The 24028-nt window shown below is 40.9% G+C and overlaps 1 protein-coding gene across 1 annotated transcript in view; it reads left to right on the top strand.

Moving 5' to 3' along the window:
* Nucleotides 1-24028, top strand: part of tenm3 (teneurin transmembrane protein 3) — a 3293451-nt gene that overhangs the window by 396621 nt on the left and 2872802 nt on the right. Inside the window, exon 2 of the mRNA XM_059644858.1 lies at nucleotides 7635-7669. The gene's annotated coding sequence lies outside the window, so the exon portion shown is untranslated. The remainder of the gene's footprint in view (nucleotides 1-7634; nucleotides 7670-24028) is intronic.

Raw genomic sequence — 24028 nt, 5'->3', positions numbered from 1 at the left:
TGGATGTTGAACAGTTCAGTAACTTGCACTTTGACATTGCAAAATGTCTCCCATCTTCATTGCCTTTCCTTTGCAGTTTTGTGAAGTAACTCCAAAAATTTCAGTGGATCCAGTTAGAGAAGGAAGCATTAAGCCACAAGTACATCAAACCACATGAAATCTTCTATGAACTGTCAAAAATCATAGATGGCCAACAGCATGGAAGCAGGCCATTTAGCCCACACTGACCTCCAAAGGGCATTCCACCCAGCCCAACACCTATCCCCAATATTCACAAATCCTATCCCCATAACCCTGCATTTCCCATGGTTAACTCACCTAGCCTACACATCCCTGGACACTATGAACAATTTAACATGGCCAATCCAACAAACCTGCACATTTTTGGACTGTGGGAGGAAGAAAGAGCACCTGGCGAAAACCCACGCAGACGCGGGAGTAGCCTGCAAACTCCAGATTGAAGTAGCATGGGGTTCAGCGAATACTAGCTAGATGGATAGAGAACTGGCTGTGCAACAAGAGACAGTGGGTTGTAGAGGAAGGGAGTTTCTCAAAATGGAGAACTGTGACCAGTGGTGTTCCACAGGGATCCGTGTTGGGACCACAGTTGTTCGTGATATACATAAATGTTCCGGAGGAAGGAATAGATGGTCTGATTAGCAAGTTTGTAGATGACACTAAAGTTGATGGAGTAACCGATGGTGAAGAGGGCTGTCGGAGAATGCAGCAGAATATTGATAGATTGGAGACTTGGGCAGAGAAATGGCAGATAGAGTTCAATCCAAGAAAATGCGAGGTGACACATTTTGGAAGATCCGATTCAAGAGAGAACTATACGGCAAATGGAAAAACCCTCAGGGAAATTGTTGCACAGAGAGATCTGGGTGTCAGGTCCATTGTACACTTAAGGTGGCAACACAGGTGGATAGAGTGGTCAAGAAGGCATACGGCATGCTTTCATTCATCAGATGGGGTATTGAGTACAAGAGTTGGCAGGTCATGTTACAGTTGTATAGGACTTTGGTTTGACCACATTTGGAATACTGCGTACATTTCTGGTCGCCACATTACCAAAAGGATGTGGATGCTTTGGATAGCGTGCAGAGGAGGTTCACCAGGATGTTGCCTGGTTTGGAGGGTGCTAGCTATGAAGAAAGGTTGAGTAGATTATGATTATTTACATTGGAAAGACCGAGGTTGAGGGGGGACGTGATTGAAGTCTACAAAATCAATAGAGGTATAGACAGGGGGATAGCAAGAAGCTTTTTCCCAGAGTGGGGTCTCAATTACGAGGGGTCACGATTTCAAGGTGAGAGGGGAAAAGTTTAAGGGAGCCATGCATGGCAAGTTCATTATGCAAAGGGTGGCAGGTGCCCTGAGTGTGTTGCCAGTGTAGGTGGTAGAGGGGGGCATCATAGCACCATTTAAGATGTACCTAGACAGATACACAAATGGGAAGGGAGCAGATGGATACAGATCCTTGGAAAATAGGCAACAGATAGAGATATGGATTGGCACAGGATTGGTGGGCCAAAGGGCCTGTTCCTGTGCTTTAATTTTCTTTGTTCTTTGTTCCACATGTGTGGTTTCCTGAGGGTGGAATTAAACCCTGGTCTGTGGTGCTGTAAGGCAGTAATGTTAACTGCTGAGCCACCGTGCCACCCCCAATCAGAACCTCGAAAAAATGGTAATGCAAGAAGTGTGGAACAAAAAGCACAGTAACGTAAAAGACTTAAAAAGATTGAAAAGTTTAATCATTCAACTCTGAATCCAGTTGGGAGTGACTTGGTGTAAGATTCCACTCTCTACAAATTGTAGAGTATCTGGAAGTTAAATAATTTTAAATTGATATGGACTTAGTGAAAATCTGCATTAACTACAGTGTAACATGGCAAAACCATAAGCATCGCCACGAGTGTGGTTTTCAACTGGAAGAAAAATGTAGGGATGGAGAGAGAGCTATGACTTGGATTCACTTGAAACGCAAGTTGAAAATCTGTGCCTGACCTGCTGCTTTGAGTGGATGGGCTACTGGATCATTAGTTGATAGATTTGTATGTCCAGTCCTTTGAGCAAATAATTCTTGCATTCTTCTTTCAAATTTCAAAGTATCATCAGGGATTGGTGAAACAAAATTTTGTTATATCAGAAGACACTCATAGAATAACTGGGAGGAATTTTTACGTTTCAAATTTTTAAAAAATAGTGCTTTGAAATGAATGCACTCGTTGTTCTGGGACATTAATAACAAGCCAGTGCTGTAAGCCTTCTTTACAAGGTTTACTAGTTATTTCTTCTGGGATGCATCCGATCTCTGTCTCTGTTGTTTCACACTGTTCTGTAGTCATGGGATTAATGCATCACACACTGTTGAGGTGGATAATGATTGACAGTAGCTTAGGGTGCGCTCTCCTTAAAGGTGTGTGCCATCAACAACATGTTCTCTTGTCCCTTAAATTCAAACTGAGTGATTTTTCAATTTCAGCTGTCTTGTTTTTCACCTGAATAAATGTGCGTTGAGAGGACTTTCAGGGCAGTGAAGTAGAGGGAACCTTGGCTACTCTTTGGTGCCCTAAGGCATGCCTGAAGCAGTTTGAACACAGCATTTCCAACATGTACACTATGCCCACCTGATATGTGTGGTAAGCTGCTCAAAGACACAACTCAGCCTCTGATGCCATTATTGTGTTCCAAGTCCAAAGCTAACAAGGGAAACATCCCCTGTACATAACTCTGCTCTTTACCACCACATGGTAAGCTCCTTCAACGCATTGAAGTGCTGCTGCTCTCTCTGCATAAGGACTTCAAGCCTCTTGCCAGATCAAAAAGAAAGCAAGAGAGTGGTAACAAATTGTATATTGCATTTTGACTCAGTGCTGGTGTCTGGGGTCAACTGTGCTGACTCATACTCTTTTGGGCAGCAGTTAAAAATATGTTGCCTCCCCAGTCTTCCCCATACCACCATCTCCACCTCCACTCCCTGCCTATGCCCTTGCCTCAGCTTGGGCCTTACCCTCCAGTGGATAGAACTTAATTAAGACCATGGTAAATGTGTATTTGACTTGGTATTGCTCAATGCAGAACAAAGGTACTTGGATTTATACAGAAGCTTCACACGCTCAGGATTTGCAACAGTTTTGCAGCTAATAAAATACTTTTAAATCGTAATCACTTTCATTATTACAAGCAATACAATAGCTAATTTGCACCCAATAAGTTACTATTGTTTTAATGCTGTTCAGGGATAATCAGTTGTATGAGGTGACAGTGACTTCTCTTGATATCAAGGCTGCATTTGACCAAGTTTGGCATCAAGGAGCCTGAGCAAAACTGGAACCAATGGCTGTCAGAGAAAACCTTTTGCCAGCTGGAGCTGTTCCTGGCACAAAGGAAGATGGTTGTGGTTGCAGGGCATTAGTCACCTCAGCTCCAGGACATCTCTGCAGGCATTTCTCAGTGTAGTGTCCTGGGCCTAAGCATCTTCATCTGCTTCATCAATGATTTCCCTTGACCATATGGTCAGAAGTAAGTGATCACAGAACCATGTTATCCTCAGGTAATTGCGCAGTCCATGTCTAAGTATAGCAGGATCTCGGCAATACCCAAGTGCTGGGTGATAAGGTCATGCCACACAAGTGTCAGATAATAAACATCTCCAACGAGTGAGAACCTAACCACCACCTCTTGTTATTCTATAGTATTACCATTGATTAATCTGCCACTATGAACACCCTGAGGGTTACCATTGATCACAAGTGAACTGGCCTCACCATATAATTACTGTGACTAAAAAAAAGCAGGTCAGGAGTTAGGAATTCTGCAGTGAATAACTCACTTCCTGACTCTGCAAATCCTGTCCACCATCTACAGGACACAAGTCAGGAATGTGATGCATTACTCCTCACTTGCCTGGATAAGTGCAGCTCTAACAACATTCAAGAAGCATGGCATCATCCAAGACATTAGCACCACATCCAGAAATATTCAGACATTCCACCCTGATGCACAGTAACAGCAGTGTGAACCATTTACAAGGTGCACTGCAGAAATTCACCAAAGATCCTTGAAGGGCACCTTCTAAATGTATGGCCACTCCCATCTAGAAGAACAGGGGTGTCACATATATGCGAACACCACCAAATGCACATTCCCCTTCAAGTCACTCACCATCTTGACGTGGACATATATTGTGCCTTCACTGGGAACAAACTAATGGAAATTCATTCCCAATAGCTCTGTGGCTATATCTAAAGTGTATGGTCTACAGAAGTTCAAGAAGACAGCTCAACACCGCCTTCTCAAAGGTGACTAGAAAGATGCAATAAGTGCTAGCCCTGACGGCGATGCCCACATCCCATGAGTGAATTTCCAGAAACGAATGCATGCGTTCCCCAGAGTTGTTGCCAATGTACTTGAAACACAGCAAAAAGTATGAGCTCAATAAAGCTAATGGAAGTGAAGTTTTATCCAGAAGTTTCCGCTCAGCTTTCAAGTAGAAATAATTAAAATGTAATATTATTTTGCTATACTGCCTTTACCCACTGCTGCATTGCAAGTCATAAATCAGAAATATTACCTGCTAAGACCATACATCTGGGGATGATCAATTCACTTTCCTGCACTGCCACCTTAGAAACCTCATTTGATTTCCCTTAATATTCTTTTATGATGTTGTAATGAAATGACCTTTTCTTTGAGACTACCATCATAAAACCAACAATCTCTATGAAAACTACAGGGCTCTCTAGAAACCCATTGAACTTTTTGCTTTTGTTCTTCAAATGGATTTAGCAGCAATTCAACCTTTTCCTTAATGCATTTACTATGGCCTCTAAGTATTAACTTTTTATAAATATAATTACCAGGGTGTGCAATAAGAATTAATGGCCTGGTGAACACATCAATCAATCCTTGTGGTTACTTAATCCCACAGTGGTTACTAATTACTGTTGGCTGTGGAGTTGATGGCACTGCATTATATCAATTAACTGAGCAAGTGTTTGAATTGGGAGAGATGACTCACAGTTCAGAGAAAATGAGTGTGCGTCTTCTCCCTCCACCTTAATTGTTCCTGGATAACTGATGTTTTTTTTAAATTTAATTTTATGAAATTCCATAGATGCTGCAGCTTTGATTGTTATTTGATTGATTTTCTCCCCTACCTTAAATGTTACTGCACAATTGGCATATTTTTTCTATTTAATTTGGATAATTCCATAAATATACGTGTTATATATTTGATTGTCACTTCACTAGCTTCTTCTGCCTGTTGGATTATGTTTAGAATTGTGGTGCAGATGGTGTCTGAACAGCAGAAAATACTGGATAAGCAACTTGTATTAAATTGTGTTTAGGTAATTATGTGAAGAATAATGAGTACCTGGCTGTGATAGTATATTTGAAGTTATTCCAAGTTATTTTTGTTTTCAGTATTCTACAATATTGTTATTAAAGCAGTCTTTTTTTTTGCCTGTCAATTTCAGGCCGATTTAAATGTTCTAGTATGCATATTGTCACTGAATAAACTTGCAATCATCAGGTGATTATGAGGAAATAAGATACATAATATGTAATATTATCAGATATAGTCATTTATAAATAATTAAATATCTATGATGGAAAAGTAACTGAAATGTGCTTTTTTGGAAATAGCTATACCTTATTGTAAAATTATAATACCTGAATGTAGGTATAAATGTCATATGACTGCGCAACTAGTTGGATTCTGTTCTCTCTGGAAATTTTTTAAAACAAACTGTGTCACATATATTGGCCATTGACAAGTTGACCACAAGAGGAAATCACCACCACTATTGGCCAGGAAGCTGACAAATAGTTCCAGGATTTTGACCTAGTGTCTGTACTTCATTGCCTGTCATTGAGTGGTTATTTAGTTTGGAGAGTGCAATACTTTGTCCTGATTGGTGTGGGGCTTTTTGAATATTGTTGATGTTGCATAAGATATATCCATGCATTTTTATTCCTCAATCGTCAATATTATTTGTGTAATCGGCTACTCATGTTATAGGAGTATTATATTAGCTATCAACAGAACAATGTAGTGTTGTTGTGATCCATTCACACAGCTTTTTCTCTTATTGGCATATGATATCCTTGATGCTACACTCTGCAGGAGAGGATCAAGAAGAATTATTTTCCAGGCAAATTGAATGAAAAACGATTTTCAATTGTTTCAGCTTTATAACTCATACATAAGCATTGGGTCCTGGCACTGTTGAGCACGGGGACATTGGTGGTGATTTCCTCTTGTGGTCTAATTGTCAATGGCCAATATATGTGGCACAGTGTGTTTTTTAAAAATTTCCAGAGATAACAAAATTCAACTAGTTGGACAGTAATGAAGAAAAGTAAACTAAAAACAATGGAAAGAGACAGTAGAAAGATGCAGTACAGAGGAACTCGGAGACCTTGCACACAAGTCACAAAAAGCTGACATTCAAATTCAGCTGGAAATAGGAAAGGCAAATAGACTGTTTAGCCTTTATTTCAAAGGGAATGGATAGGTTAATGCAAAGACGGTGTTTCACTTCATAGAATGTATTGGATCAGAGGGCACAATCTCAGAGTAAGGCATTACCCATTTAAGATTGTGATAAGGAGGATTTTCTTCTCTTGGAGGATAATGAATTTCAGGAATTCTTTATCACAGAGGATTGCAGAGCTGGATCATTATATTCAAGGTTGATAAATAAAGTTTTAATCATCAAGGGAATCAAGAATTATGGATATAGGTTACCTGAGAGACTGGTTTCAGTGAAGGAAAGGCAACGTTTAATCTTCACATCTTGTTGCCTTTGTGTAATTTATTTGTTATCACAAATAGAACAGCTTAAGAGGCATTCTGGTGAATGTCTAGTGTTAAAATGTGTACAATGACTGGATCAGTGTTCTTTAGCTATCTTAACTTAAATAAATCTTCTCTAATTGCAATCCTACTAGATACTAGGGCAAGTGAGTAGATGGCTGTAAATGTTGAAAATGCTTATTAAGCATTTGGGCTGAAATGCATGTGACTTGAATCATTGTCCAAGTGTTTCTTTGCCTTTCCCAATGTAAAAAAAATGATCTCATGCTTTTTTTAATGAATGAGATTGAGAGAATAATCAATCACAGAGATGACCTGATCTGCAATGATCTTCTTGGTTTGAAACTGCCAAATGCTCTTATTTTATTGGTAGCCTGGGCATTTGGTGATGTCATTGTGACCATGGATGAATTCTTTGCAGCTTCTGATGATCCATGAGTCTGCATTTGGAATATAGATACACAAACATGGTCATCTGTTTTTGGGCTCCTCAGCAACATTTATCTTCTAAGCTTTTCTACAGAGTTTTTAACTCTGCTGGCATTTTTGTTTTAAAATTGATTGCAAGCAAAATACTGAATGTTGATTTTTATATTACATATGCATAAATTACATAAAATACATAAATTATAAACTCACTTGTTCAATTATGTCAAAATATTACACTGTTGAAATCAGAATGCAAGTAAATATTTTTCTTGCTGAAATGAAGTGCATTCTAGTTAACTTCTCAATTCTAGTTCCTTAAATGTTGGAGATATACGTTAACTTTATCAATCTTACACATTGATTTGCTCTGTACTTACAGGTGAATACCAGCAGAAATCTGAGAAGTGAAGAGTGGTAAGTTACAGAAATAATCTCCATTGCCAGTATTTTAATTTTTTCAAACATTCTTTGCACAGACAATTCTTAACAAGTGAGTCTCAGGGATTAACCACAGGGGGCTTTACTTTACAGTTTACACTAGAGAGGCACTTTAAATTATAGAGTGAGCTATGCATTGGTATGCGCAAAGCATGCAAATTGGGAGTCTCAGCATGAGTGACACTACTTTGGTTCACAGGGCACATAATTTTCCACCCATAATGAACAATATGCTTCTTGGGTGAACTTCCACTATGGTCTGTTGTCCAGATTCTAAACTTATCTGTGTGCAGAGCTTTGAAGTCAGGTTTGTTCTTTTTCCCAAAAAGGAGCCATGGGAGAGTTCTGATGAATGTAGCATATTGTTCAGAATCAGTTCCCTGTAGAATATGACCTCATTGCTAAGCCAAACTAGAAGAACTTGGCGGCGGGGAAGGGGTAGTGTCAGGATGAGGTCAATGATTTTTCGATTCACCTATGGGATGTAGGCATCGCTGGCCAGAATTTCTTGCCCATCTCTAGTTGTCGGTGAGAAGTCGATGGTGAGCTGCCAATTTGAACTGCAGCAGTGCACCAGCTGTAGGTTGGCCCACTATGCAATTAGGGAGGGAATTTCAGGATTTTGACCCAGCCACAGTGAAAGAATGGTGATATACTTCCAAGTCAGGAGGTAAGTGGCTTGGATGGGAACTTGGAGGTGGTGGTGTTCCCATATGTCTGCTGCCCTTGTCATTCTAGATGGAAGTGGTCATGGGCATGGAAGGTGCTGTGTCTGAGAATCTTTGGTGATTAGTGCTAGGTGAGGTGAGAAAATATTGGCAATCCTGCATACATTCTAAATGTACCTATAAATAATTTGTGACCATTGAGTAGGAGCTGTTACAATCAAAACTGACATTGCAGAACAATCAACCATTAGAGAAACTCTGAATTTCATATGGATGCTAAGGGAAAAATTGATCATATTCATAAAGGATAGTTGATCCATAATTGTAGCCTTACCCCAATTGTTAAAAAGTAATGTAAGGTTCTTCCTCAATTTCTTGAATTTGGGTATTCCAGAATGTGATTATATTTTTGAGTACAGAATAAGAAAAAGTTTAGCTTGAAGCATATTGAGTGAGAATGGTGTATTTGTATCTTTTGATCATATCTCCATAGGACGGATGACCTACTTTGCGTTTGGAAGACATTTGCGGTCTCTATGTCCTGACAGTTTTCACTACAAAACAAAGCACAAATACTAACAGGATGGGCAGGGTGGTTTTTGGATGAAGTAATGCTGAATAGACAAGCCAAAGGCATTGGGGAGGCTGTAATGCCGGAGAGAAGAATAACATAATTAGGTTTGAGTTCGGCAAGGTGATCCACTAAAATGGGATATTTTGAGATTGGTTACAGGTCCGTAAGACTGCCCATTGTGGACCTGGCTCACTTCATTGCTACCTCTGGTGTCTTCAATCTGCTTTGGGTTTCAGCTCATGTAATATTTTGCCTTCTGGCAGTTTCAAGACAGAGCCAGGATTGCAAGGGCAAGATTAGTTTCATCTTCCAACTCCTGCCTCAAACCTGAAAATCAGGGCTTTGTGAGTGGTCTGATCCAGATCGCAATGAAATATCCCAATTGTACTCCTTGGCTATATCATCATAAAAGTGATTGCAGATGGTGAAAGTTACTCACTTTGCTCAAATTAATGTTTAACAGTACTGGATCCAGGAAGACACATATCCATCGAACTTTCATGGATTGAGTTGTGTTATAATTTGTTTCTTCTTTTATTTTGAAAAGAGTAAAGGGCTTGTGTCATTTTCATACTTTTACAATTGGTTTCTGGACATTGTGCTTCAATTGCTGAGTTACTGGCTAAAAGTAGTACTTAATATGAATTCTTTACATTTGGCTTAATTTTTTGTCATAATGATTATATGTAGTTAAACTCATTTAAATTGATGGCTGTCAGTGATAACGATTCTAATTTACTTTGTAAAACTAACAGATGGAAAAATTAGAAGTTCCTTAATTTCACTGAAAAGTGGCAGCTTTTCATAACCAAAAACCTTAAAACTAAAAGAGTTACAAAACAATTAATAAAACACACAGAGCCCCCCACTAGGTAGTCAATCTAGATTGACAGCAACCCGATTGGATCTGATATGAGGTCTTCTCTGCCCTTGATGATCATGTTCTGATAGCATCATGCCAATGAATGACCTTTGCCTCCTTTTGATCTTTTGACTGCAACACAATTGACCTCATCTGCGATCTTCCTGCGATTTGAATTGGTTTTATAGCACATGATCAATCTTTGAGGGGTCCACATTGATCTGGTGTTTGTCCATAATGTCATGTCTAGTTGGTTTTCCCCGTATCTGTTTGTCTTGTGCACAGAGCCATTTGATCTCAAGTGACTGGTGTACTTGCCTTTTTCTATCTCTTTGAGAATGTAAGAACATAATAAATAGAAGCAGCAGTAGGCTGTCTGACCCTTCGAGCCTGCTCCACCATTCAATAAGATCATGGCTGATCTTGCCATGGACTCAGCTCCACTGCTCACCATAATCCTGAATTTGTTTACTATTCTAAAATCTGTTGTTGCCTTAAAAACATTCAATTAGGTAGTCTCAACTACTTCACTGGCAGGGAATTTCACAGATTCACAACCCTTTATTTTGAGGCTATGCCAGCCGTTCTAGATTTGCCCACTAGTGGAAACAATCTCCTTGCTTCTATCTTACCTATTCCCTTCATAATTTTGTATGTTTCTAAGACTCCACCCATTCTTCTAAATTCCACTGAGTATAGTTCCAATCAATTCAATCTCTCCTCATAAGCCAACTCTCTCAATCCCAGAGTCAAACAAGGAAACCTACTCATTTCAAAGTTGTAATGTCTTCCAGGTAGCGGTTTCACTGCCCAATTCATGAAACGTTGCTCTATCCGAGATTGATTGAAAACAAAAACATGCTGCAGAAAGATAACTTGACATGTCTTGCAAAAGCTTTGAGAATTGTAATTCATTCCAAAAATTACGTGTTTATTTCTGCTGCATGTTGGCAATGATTTACAGCATTTTCAGAGGCACCCTTCCTCATGAGAACTACCAAGCAATCAGAAGACAGCAGTACTCCTTCTCAGCAGTGTCACCAGATAAGCAGACGATTGGAACAGAAACAACAACAATGAAAGGCCCGTTATTAAGAAGAGTTAAGTCATGGCAGGAGATTTTATTTACGGTGGGAGCTACAAGGTGTGCAGGAAGATGGATAACAACGACAGGAGAGAGATAGTATATTTGCACTGAATACATTCTGGTCCAATATTTCCTTTAAGTTGTATGGCAGCCCAGTAAGGAGGCCACTTAATGCTCAAATAATAATACTTTAATTATGAAATGTCAGCAAAGAGACCTAAGTGTGTGAGTGTTGGGGTGGTGATAATTAAAGAGCATAGTTTGAGAATTGGATAACAGGCAAAAAGCAGATAGTTTGAACAAATAGGTCATTCTCAAGTTGGTAAGATGTGATCAACGGGGTAAATCAAAGATTAGTGCTTGAGACCCAGCATCCACAATGTGGATCAATGATTTAGATGTGGGGAGCAATGTAATATTTCCAGGTGTGCAATGGCTTTGTGAGAATGTGATTTCTATTGTGCCTCGCGTTGACTTCAAAGGGATTTAGACAGGCTGAATGAGTTCACAAGAACATGGCAGACAGAAAACAATGTGAATCTGTATGAGGTTATTCACTTACATGCAAGGTAAAATGTTGCAGAGCACTTTTTAAAATTGTGGGAGATTGGAGAGTTTTGTTGTCCAAAGGGACTTAAAGTCCTTGTTTAAAATTCATTGAAAGTAAGCTTGCTGTGCGGCAATAAATTCAGAAGAAAAACAGAATGTTAATCTTTTTTGAAAGCAACTTTGACTATTAACTACAGAAGCAAATACATCTGGCTTCAATTGTGTAAAACATTGGTTACATCACATCTGGAGTATTGTGTGCAGTTCTGGTCCCATCATCTCAGGATGGATGTACTTGCCATGGTGCAAGTGTACAAGAGGTTTGCCTGGGGTGATGGGATTGTATAAAGAAGACACAATATTGTCTCAATTTTAGAAGAATGAGCGCTGATCACATTGAAACTTACAAAATTCTTAAAGGGGTAATCAAAATAAATGCAGCAAGGATTTTTCCCCTTGTTGTGAAGTCTGGAACAATGGAATACAGACTTGGGATAAAAAGAAAGCTATTTAGAACTGAGATCAATCAGAACAGTCACAATTAGAGGGTTGTGAACCTTTGGATTTCTCTGTCTGAGAGGTCTGTGGAACCTCAAACATTAACTAAGTTCAAGACAGAGATGGATAGATTTCTATTTACTAGTGGCATCAAAGGATATGAGGATAGTGGATGAATACGATGTTGGTGTGGATGATCAGCCATGACCTTGAATTAAGGAGCAGGCTAGAGGGAATAAATAACCTACTCATGCTCCTTGATTCTGATATTCAGAGCTACTGACCCTTTTAGACAATGTTAAATGTTGCTCATCACCTTTAATTGCATTGTATGCAGGAGGCTAATCAGAAAGTTTGACAGGATAAAATCACTGGACAAGCTACACAGCTGGTAAGTAGGAAATTGCTATTCATACTTTCCCCCTGAGATTGGGGTCCCTGAGCTTTGTTCTAAAATTGCTTTCTTCGGCTACTGCACAAAAATATACTATTTGACAGGTTGAATTATTTCAAGCTGAGACCACCAAAAATTTGGTGGTAACATTGAGCTAGATGTTCTGGCATCAAGACTTTCAAATATGTGAGACTTAATTAATGTTTGAGGAGCTGGTCCAAGTATTGGAAACATTCCCCAATAGCTTCATAACCCACCTTATTAAACAGCCACTGACATGAGAGACAACTCAATGTGTTGAATAGTGGAGAAAGGTTTCAACTGCTCTTTTGGAGCTTATCCAGTACTTTTAGGCCTGTTTTCTGATTGAATTTGGCACTACCTTGTTATCTTTTTTCAGTTACTGGCGAAAGTCCATGACATTTAGCAAAAAAATAAGAATGTAAATGGAGTAGAGGATTAAAGCAATTTGGAATGCAAATGCATAAATCACTAAGAGTAGCAACAGAAGTCAATAAGGTTAGAACAGCTACAAAGCGAACAATAGTGTTTGTTTCTCAAGGGCTACAATTGGAAAGTAGAAAAGTGAACATTATTGCTTATCAGGCTTTCATTAAGTGGTATTTAAAGTAGTGCATAAATTTATAATTACTATCTTGTAAAAGGGTTATGGAGATGGTACAGAAGTCATTTACAAGGATGATACTACAAATAAAAAGATAAACTTTCCAGAAAAAGATTGAAAAGGCCATTTCTCACTTTAATTAATAAGAGGGAGTTCATAAGTATCCTAACAGAGGTCTAGAAAATTACAACAAGTTTCGATAGAGCAGACAGAAGGAAAATACTGCCATATACAGAGAAGAGTGAATCTGGATATCATCAGTAGAAAAATTACAGAGGAATCAAATGGAAATTCAGAGGAAACTGCATCACTCTCTGTGATGCAATCATGGAATCTATCAAAACGAGTACTCGAGATGAGCAGTACAGATGCCTTGAATGGGACTCAAGATAAACCTAAGAAGGAATAGAGAATTATACAAATAAAGTTAGAAAAAGAATGCAGAGAGAAGATTTGAAAGTAACGTAAGCACTCCCATGGCTTGGTTAGGTAGAATGACTTTTGATGTATATTCCATCCAATTCTCTGGAAATAGCAAGATAAATGCTAAGAGATAATGGGAACTGCAGATGCTGGAGAATCCAAGATAATAAAGTGTGGAGGTGGATGAACACAGCAGGCCAAGCAGCATCTCAGGAGCACAAAAGCTGATGTTTCGGGCCTAGACTCTTCATCAGAGAGGGGGATGGGATGAGGGTTCTGGAATAAATAGGGAGAGGGGGGAGGCGGACCGAAGATGGAGAGAAAAGAAGATAGGTGGAGAGGAGAGTATAGGTGGGGAGGTAGGGAGGGGATAGGTCAGTCCAGGGAAGACGGACAGGTCAAGGAGGTGGGATGAGGTTAGTGGGTAGGAAATGGAGGTACGGCTTGAGGTGGGAGGAAGGGATGGGTGAGAGGATGAACAGGTTAGGGAGGCAGAGACAGGTTGGGCTGGTTTTGTGATGCAGTGGGGGGAGGGGACGAACTGGGCTGGTTGTGTGATGCAGTGGGGGGAGGGGACGAACTGGGAAAGGGGAGATTTTGAAGCCGGTGAAATCGACATTGATACCATTGGGCTGTAGGGTTCCCAAGCGGAATATGAGTTGCTGTTCCTGCAACCTTCGGGTGGTATCATTGTGGCACTGCAGGAGGCCCATGATGGACGTGTCATCTAAAGAATGGGAGGGGGAGTTGAAATGGTTCGCGACTGGGAGGTGCAGTAGTTTGTTGCGAACTGAGCGCAGGTGTTCTGCAAAGCGATCCCCAAGCCTCCGGTTGGTTTCCCCAATGTAGAGGAACCCACACCGTGTACAATGGATGCAGTATACCACAGTGGCAGATGTGCAGGTGAACCTCTGCTTAATATGGAAAGTCATCCTGGGGCCTGGGATAGGGATGAGGGAGGAGGTGTGGGAGCAAGTGTAGCGGTTGCAGGGGAAGGTGCCGGGTGTGGTGGGGTTGGAGGGCAGTGTGGAGTGAACAAGGGAGTCACGGAGAGAGTGGTCTCTCCAGAAAGCAGACAAGGATGCGGATGGAAAAATGTCTTGGGTGGTGGGGTCGGATTATAGGTGGCGGAAGTGTCGGAGGATGATGCGTTGTACCCGGAGGTTGGTAGGGTGGTGTGTGAGAACGAAGGGATCCTCTTTGGGCGGTTGTGGCGGGGGCGGGGTGTGAGGGATGTGTTGCGGGAAAAGTGGGACACGTGGTCAAGGGCGTTCTCGATCACTGTCGGGAGGGGAAAGTTGCGGTCCTTGAAGAACTTGGACATCTGCGATGTGCGGGAGTGGAATGCCTCATCGTGGGAGCAGATGCGGCGGAGCCGGACGAATTGGGAATAGGGGATGGAATTTTTGCAGGAGGGTGGGTGGGAGGAGGTGTATTCTGGGTAGCTGTGAGAGTCGGTGGGCTTGAAATGGACATCAGTTACAAGCCGGTTGCCTGAGATGGAGACTGAGGGGTCCAGGAAGGTGAGGGATGTGCTGGAGATGGCCCAGGTGAACTTGAGGTTGGGGTGGAAGGTGTTGGTGAAGTGGATGAACTGTTCGAGCTCCTCTGGGGAGCAAGAGGCAGTGCCGATACAGTCATCAATGTAACGGAGGAAGAGGTGGGGTTTGGGGCCTGTGTAGGTGCGGAAGAGGGATTGTTCCACGTAACCTACAAAGAGGCAGGCATAGCTGGGGCCCATGCGGGTGCCCATGGCCACCCGCTTTGTCTGTAGGAAGTGGGAGGAATCGAAAGAGAAGTTGTTGAGGGTGACGACGAGTTTGGCTACAATAAATGCTCAATTGTCCTCCTGCCAAAATTTGCCCTGAAAGAATCTGTCAACTGTCCATCAATTAAGTATTTCATTCTCAGAAATAAAAGATTTTTTTTTTCTTTTATGAAAGAGTTTGGTCAATGTGACAGAATGCTTTGTTAAATAACATCACTGAGTGGACACTGTTCGGGCAATTTCCAGATTTAGGTTACCCCCTCAGCCAAAATATTAGGTTACTTGCAGTTAAATTGCTGTCCAAGTTTTATCCAATCCATAATAAATGTGTACTGATAAATAAACATTCTGTGCTGAATATTAAATACCACACTGTGGGTGCTTTTGGAAGTCAGAAGGAGAGAGAGGGGCATTTGAAATGTGCCCAGTCATCACCTCTGCATCCACCCCTGCACTCACCCCCATTACACAGTGAAAAGTACACTTAAATTGGCAGCTGTTCACCAAATATATACACATCACTTAGCATCAATTGAGCATGTTAAAAAGCCAGTTGACCCTAATACTATGCTGCCCTGCCAAATTACAGTTGGCATGAGCACGCTGTTATAAATGAGCTTCCTTTTTTATAAAGGGTATATAAAACTGCAGGAATGAGGGTGGCTGTTGTCTTCAATGGGTATCATTAGTGCTAAGGAACTAACCCTCCAAAGACTGTACACCTCCACTTCTTTTACACCTGCCTGCTCTGAAAAAAGAATTAATTTAAGGCCCACAAACCTCCCCTCAACCACCCCCTGAAACTTTTCATCCCACCCTGGCCCAATACCCTGGACCTACCTTAGTCCAGCTTCCCTTGGGTCTCCTTGTCAGTGTGCCTGCTTGTAATGCCGTGGCTGAGCTCAGTGTTTACCCTTTCCTTGTCAACTTATCCTCTCAGTTCTGGTGCCTGCTGTGTCATATTTTCTTTTTTATTCTGTCCTCTGCTCAACATGCATTTAATAGTGTTAGAGATAATGGGAACTGCAGATGCTGGAGAATCCAAGATAATAAAGTGTGAATCTGGATGAACACAGCAGGCCAAGCAGCATCTCAGGAGCACAAAAGCTGACGTTTCCGGCCTAGACCCTTCATCAGAGAGGGGGATGGGGAGAGGGTCCTGGAATAAATAGGGAGAGAGAGGGAGGCGGCCCTGAGGTTGGTCCGGAGGGAGGAAGGTAACTTCTTCAGGTTAGGCATCCCTGGAAGAGGCTTCACAGTGAGGTTAAAATTTAATGGTGTCGTTTTTCCTTCCCCCATTATATAGTTAGTGAAACCATAAACTCTTGCCATCATTGCAACAGTTAACTTGACAGAAACTTCTGAGAAACTCAAAAGTTACCAGTAGACATCTCCATCATCAGGTTTTTCAAAGGCTGTGGTTATTTTAGCAATAGTTTAACTGGATATGAGAGTAGTGATTGTAATAAGATCAACTGGGTGGATCTCACAGAATAGGATTTCCCTGATTGGGGCTGTTAGCAGGGTCTAACCGGGGACCCCTGGCTGACAGTTAAAAAGAACAGTGTCAGACATTCTGAAACTCCGAGAGCTGGCTTGGAGGGACTGGCCCAGTGCCAAGAACTTTCCACATGTAAACAAAGGCTGACTTGATGACATATACCCGCCTTTCTGAAATTATTTCAGATCTTCCACTTTTATCTCATTGAAACTGTTGTGAAATCCCTTTTTTAAAAAAACGTTATTCCTGGCTGAATGAGGTGAAATTGAGCTTATAATGGCATATCGATTTTTGAGTGACCTCTCTAATCATTTTTTTTTCCATTTCCATAAAAGAAACAAGGATTTTAGATGTTTTGCAATATACTTTTCAGAAATCATTTATCACACCACCAACATTAATCCCATGTATACATCCCCATCTTTATGTTGATGTCTGCATAATATTTTAAAAGTAAATGATAATCCATGCATTTGACTTGATGTCTTCATGTCAACGTGACAGGCTACTTAAGCTGCCTGAAGACAACACTGTTGCAGGCTCTACAAAATAAACACCAGAATGACAGCAACATCGAAATGTAACATAAACACAATAGAGATTGATGAAATCTTTTTGGGCAGCTTTCTTTGAGCTTAATGGTGAGAGCCTTTGCTTTGTCACAAGCCACAAAATCTGGACCAGAATGCTTCATGAGTCATATCATCATCAAGGTTTGATACATTTCTAGCATAACAACTTGCTTTTCGAAATTACCCTTTCATAAATGAACATCAACACTGAGTTGCTTTTTGTCATCATCTTATTTCCCTGTTTTGCTCATTTCACTGATCTGGAGCCTTACATCTCTTTGCTTCCATTTCACATTCAAATTGTTATTATCTAAACAGTATGTGACCTCCTTTTCAGTCACAATGTTTGAGGTCATTGGTGGTAAAGTGTTGAATCACTGAACTAAAAATCCAGAACCTTAGGTTAATGCTTTTGGAGCATGGGTTCAATATTGCCACCTTCTTACTTCTGAAATAGTGCCATTGGCAGGTGGTAAAATTTTGCAATAAAGAGCTAGTCTAATTGACCATTGAGTTAATTGTTCACTAATGCCCTTTGTGGAAGAGTATCTGCTGGCCGTCTTCGACTCCAGACCCACAGCAATGTGGTTGACCTTTCTCTACCCTCAGGCAATTTGGGATGTACAATCAATGCTGCCTAACCTGTGCCACCCATGTCTCATGAATGAATAAGAAGCAACACTTAGTTGCACTGAAATATATTTCTCAATTATATACCCTTTCTGAAAACATATTAAACGTTCTTTAGCGTTTTGCTACATTTTTCTTTGCTTCCCATTTTTGTCTGCTCTGCAATTTTCCTAAGTGTACATTGATTTTCAAGTCGAAATCATTAATTTAAATTGTGAACAGCACTGGTTCCAGCACTGGTCTCAGTGGAATACTACTTCCCAGATTTTCACAGCTTGATTCTGTACTTTAACCCCTGCTCTCTCTTTTTTTTTGTTTTTGCAGCCAGCATTCCATCCATACAGCCATCTGTCCTCTGAAGTTACATGATTTCAGCACTGTGTATTATCATGTATCTATTCTGTAGTGTCTTAAATGCCTGTCAAGAATTCAATTTTATTGCACCGAAACATTACTTGTGTTTGCTTTTTTGTTACTCTTCAAGAAGGTTACGCAAGCATAAGTTTCTCTTTTGAAATTCTGTTGATTACGCTGTATAATTTGTGTTAGTTTCTTGTCTTTGAGCACTAACGTTATGAGATCTAGAAATAGTGCATTAAAATTGCAGAAAATCAGCCATGATTGAAGCTTGTGTTCCTAAAGATCCTGTTATTTCTTGGCAGGCCCACTGGTCCATCGTTCTCAGGAGATGATCTCTTTTTTCTGCTTTAAATATGGGAATGCATTAACGTCTGCCAGTCTTCTGGTATTATTTCCTTCCCTATTGAAGTTCTCCATGTGCTTGCAGCTTGCTTTTGAGTTTCAATAATTTTGAGCTGCTGTGAAATTCCTACAATAAAACACTCAGACAATAACCTCAAATGCAATCAGATGGCAAGTAATAGTTCATTTCTTAAATTAATTGCAATATTCTTAACTAAAACATCTATTAAATACTCTATTACTGCAAATGTCTCGGAGACTGATCATAGAAGCAGAACAGTGGGTGCCAACTTCCGCCTAACAGTAATTGAAAAGTTAATGCATATTGTGTAACTAATAACCCTCAGCTAAATACTTAATGGAAGCTTAAACTGTTTTCGGAGAGTTCATTACAGACCTGTATTTTTAGCAAATAACTTGTGCAACTGCTTTTCAACATTTCCAAAGCAGCGATCTACTAATGTTAGAGTTCTATAGTGCACACACTGCAGTAACAGCAATAGGACTCAACCAACTTGCAGATTCCTCAACATTCCAAATTAACATTATTTGTTGGAGTTACAATGACTCTTGAAGCATCTTTCAAAATAAACTGTAAGAGTGTCCTGTAGCATCAGTAACGTTGGAGATTCTGGACATACAATATCACTTTTTAAAAATTCATTTTGAAGATGTGAACTTCACTGGTTCGGGCTGTGTTTATTGCTCATTCCAATTGCCCTTGATGGTGGGGATGAGCTGCCTTCTTGATCTGTAGTCCATTTGCTGTTTGTAGGCCCACAATGTCATAAGGGAAGGACTCGCTGAATTTTGCCCCAGTGACACTGAAAGATATATTTCCAAGTCAGGGTGGTGCGTGGCTTGTTGGGGATCTTGCAGGTGTTAGAGTTCCCATATATCCATTGCCCTTGTCCTTCCAGCTGGTAGTAATCATGTGTTTGGAAGATGTTTTCTGGGGAATCTTATGAATATTTGATGTACATCTCATCGATGATACACACTGATGGTGCTGTACATCACTGATAGAGCTGGTGAATATTTGTGGATATTGTGCCGATCAATCTGGTTGCTTTGGTTGTGATATCAGGCTTCTTCAGTGATTGTGAAGATGATTACACCCATGCAAATGGAAAACATTCCATCAGTCACCATCCTACAGCTGTTGCAGGATTTAACTCCTGAAATTCGCTCCAGCACTACATGAAACTGACTCTCGCAGATCAAGAAGGCAGCTAACGAACATCTTCTCAAAGTCAAGTCAGATAGGTTGCAAATGGCAACCTAAGCAGCAAAGCACATGTTTTTGAATCACTTTACCAAAAACCACACTCCTGGTTTATGCCTTGGAGATGGTGGACAGGCACTGGGGAGTCAAGAAATGAGTTACTCCCATTGCGGAGATAGTAGGAACTGCCTATGCTGGACAATCTGAGATAACAAGGTGTAGAGCTGAATGAACACAGCAGTCCAAGCAGCATCAGAGGAATAGGAAAGCTGACATTTTTGGCCTGGACCCTTCCTGAAGAAACATCAGCTGTCTTGCTCCTCTGATGCTGCTTGGCCTGCTGTGTTCATCGAGCTCCACACCTTGTTATCTCTGTACTCCCATTGCAGGATTCCTTGTCTCTGACTTGGTCTTGTAAGCACAGCAATGATATGGCTAATCCAGCTCAGTTTCTGGTCAATGGCCCACCAGCATGGCCCAACGGTCACCGACAGCATGGCATTCAGCAATAGTAGTGGCATCAAATTTCAAGGAGCAGTGCTTAGATTCTCTCTTGTTGGAGACAGTCACATATTACACTTTGTGACACAAATGTTAATGAAACTTATCACAAACCTGGATATTATCCAGCGATTGTGATATTTGGCAGTGGACCTTACCTGTATCCGAGGAGCAGAACATTTGTTCTGAAGAATGCACAATCAACGGCAAGCATTCTCACTTCTAATTTTATGATTGAGGGAAGGTCATTGACGAGGTAGCTGAAAATGGTTGGACCTAAAACAACTACGATACAGAGAGTTGTGGAGCTGAGGTGATTGATTTCCAACAACCATAACCATCTTCCTTCATGTCAGGTTAGACTCCAACTAGTGGAAAGTTGTTCCCCTAATTGCCATTGACTCATTTTGCTCAGGCTCTCAATGAGAAATTCTGCCTTGGTGTCACAGACAGTCTCTCTCACCTCACTTAATGAATTTAGCTCCTTTGTCCATTTTTGAGGTAATGTTGTAATGAGTCAGGATTTGAATGGTCCTGATGGAACCCAAACTGAACATAAGTGAGCAGTTTATTGCCCAGTAAATGCTCCTTGATAGAACTTTGATATCCAGTACCTTCAGCTGTCTCTTGATGTTGGATAGAGTGAATAAAATGGGCTAAAAACTGGTATCTGTGACATTGCAGACCTCTGGAGTAGACCAAGATGAATCAGGCACTTGCGAATTCTGGCTGAGGATTTTTGAAATTGCTTCAGCTTTTCCTTTTGCAATGATGCATGTGCTCCACTGTCTTTTGAGGAGATGAATATTTGTGGATCCTCCTCCTCCATTTAGTTGTTTTAATGTCCATCACCATTCACCACTGAATATGACAGAACTGCAGAGTTTAGATCTGATCTATTGGTTGTGGAATAGGTTAAAAAAATGATCAAGGTTTGAAAAGTTAATTGGACAGTGTGGACAAGACTTTGTTAAACTCACTGGCACCTTACTGGTATTCCAAATGAATTTCGGTTCAGTATTTTTTGTTTTGATTCTGGAAATCATTGCTATTATATTATGCAAGTGTTTCCCCTATATTTGCCTTGTCTGTTATAGCAGATTAACATTTACAATCATGTGCAATAAGTTAGATTGCACCTTGTAATCATAGAAAATGGGTGTCAAAAGCCAGCAATAATCAAGTTGCCAGAAATCACCTTCCTAAATTTGGGCGACCAATGGATCAGTCATACAGGCAATGGAAAAACAAAAGGCTTGTAAAAACTTTGAAAGAAGCAGTGATTTAGAGACTTAGTTGCAGAGCACTAATTTAAGATAATGGGATTAAAACACACTGACACAAATGTTCCACTATGGATTGCTACGCATGGAGAGTAATGCCTTTAGAAAGAAATAAGACAAGTTTAAAGCTGTGGAGAAACAGAACTTTCAGAATAAAACATTTAAATCACCCAGATTTACTGTGTGCGAAGACTGGTCTGATAGATTTCCTGAAACTGCTCAAAGTTCAAACGGTACCCATTTCTAAATGAGCTGAACAAGATGCAGAAGCAGAAAATAGCAGATAAAGCTAATGGGAGCAATTGTTTTGGCACAAAGGTGCCAGAAATAGAGTTATGGCTATTCACTATCACTTCTCATCCCTTGTTGTTTTCGACGTTTCTTTTAAAAGCACTTCATTCTCTCGAGCTGTGTAATTTAGAGTACAATTGTATGGAGTATCTATTGCCAATGACAAGATGGCTGGCTGTCATCAGTGTATATGAAGATGGTGTTGGTTACACTGCATCAGAGTGGATGTGACTGTGTACATGTGGATGATACCACTGGTGCCCAAGGAGACCTTACTGCACTCCCTCCACTGTCAGTTCAGGTGTCCTTGGCATCTGACTGTCTTTCTCCTGATATACTCAATTCCCTGCACTCCTGTTCCACTTGTCCCTCACACTCTGCCCATCCCCATCCAATTCCATCTCTGCTGCCCTCCTCTGCTTGGTCATGCTGTCCCAGATCTGCCATGCACAGGCAGTGAGCACCTCTTCTGCAGTTATGGTGACAGTAAGCTCAGTTGTAAATGGAAGATTTCATTTTAACTCTCTGCGCCTGGTTGCTTCGGCTTTACAGTTCAAAGCTATGCAAGAAGATTCATCAGTCCAGAATGGAGATATTCTTAAAGAAAGCTCAGTGTTTTGAGACCAAGTATGACAGACAAATTTGATAAACTGTTCGGGAAGAACAGCTTGCCCTTTTAGAAAGAAGGAAAGAAACCCAATGGTCACCGCCAAGGCAGTGTCTGCGCTAACTTGAAATAACACTCAGGGCAGGATTTTAAGATCCTAAGCAGAGGTGTTTGCAAAGTTGATTGCATGTTGAAAATAGCCCGCATTCTGATTCCTTAGTTTTGTCCCTCTCTTGGGCCATGTTGACAGAGATTGGATACATGATGTCGGGCCATGTTGTGTGGAAGGACTATAAGCCAGTATGTTAATGTGTATTTTGGATGGCACAGTGGCTCAGTGGTTAGCACTGCTTCCTTATAGCAACAGGGACCTGGGTTCGATTCCACACGCAGGTGACTGTGTGTGGAGTTTGCACATTCTCCCTGCGTCTGTGCGGGTTTTCTCTGGATGCTTCGGTTTCCTCCAACAGTCCAAAAATGTGCAGGCTAGGTGAGTTGGCCAAGCTAAATTCCCTGTAATGTTCAGGTATGTGTAGATTAGATGGGCCTGGGTAGGATGTTCTGTGTGTCGCTGTGGACTTGTTGGACTGCAGGGCCTGTTTCCACACTGTAGGGATTCTAGGATCTATGTTCTTAATGGTCGACAATTCAAATTGATACATGTCTTTTGTCAGTGGCCACCTTGAATCCTTCCCATTCCCTGCAGATACTGGAGAGGGCACAACTGCCAGAGTTAACCTCCTGTTCACAAACCAGTTGGCAGTGGTATGGAGTGGGTTGGGAAGCTGGGAGAAGAAATCCGGAAAGTGGGAAAGGCTTTTCCTGCATTTGTAGGTTCAGCAGCAAGTTCTGGCTACAGAAGAGTGATAATTGAACTCTAGGGACCATTCCTTGCCTTACGTTTGAAGAATCTGGAGAGAGACCACAACCATGACAGCATTCTTCATCGCTTAAACATGGCTTGCTGCTGTTGATTTTAATCCTGGGTCTTCCTTTTGAGCCTTTGCTCTAAAACCTTGAACTTCCAAACCTTATACTTAAGTGGCTGGTGATCTGCTGGCGCTTATTTGGCATATGCAAGAAAATCACTGGTGAGTGACTATTGGACAGGCTTTAGACACTTCTCCATCCCACCATGTAAAACTAACAGCGGGATCCTGAAATCTGCAGGAAACCCTGCCCTCACGCTGTGTTTTTGATTTTGAAGACCTCCGTTTTGAACATCCGAATCATTCTATGATGTTATAGAAAGTGACCCTGCAATTTAAACCAAGGTTCCTTCTCTTATCACAATGTAATTTTAAGTAACACAGGGTGTTGCAGCATGTTGTCTTAATCTTGACTTTATGATTAATCCAGCTCCATTGTACATGCTAAGTCATATCTCATAAGTATTCCAGAATACTGAGAGCTCTATTTGAACAGTTAGAAGCAGCAGGTGGATGATGATAGGGCATCATTAAAAATATGGCTTGTCTCGCTCCAACTTATTTCTATGCCACATTGTATGCATGCACATTATCTGATTTGCCTGTTGGGTATTTTGTCGAGTTGGAAATGTAGTTAAGAACAAAT

The sequence above is a fragment of the Stegostoma tigrinum genome, chromosome 3 (assembly GCF_030684315.1).
Source record: "Stegostoma tigrinum isolate sSteTig4 chromosome 3, sSteTig4.hap1, whole genome shotgun sequence".
NCBI lineage: Eukaryota > Metazoa > Chordata > Chondrichthyes > Orectolobiformes > Stegostomatidae > Stegostoma > Stegostoma tigrinum.
Note: the sequence above shows the minus strand (reverse complement) of the source record. Positions and strands in the feature narration are given on the sequence as shown.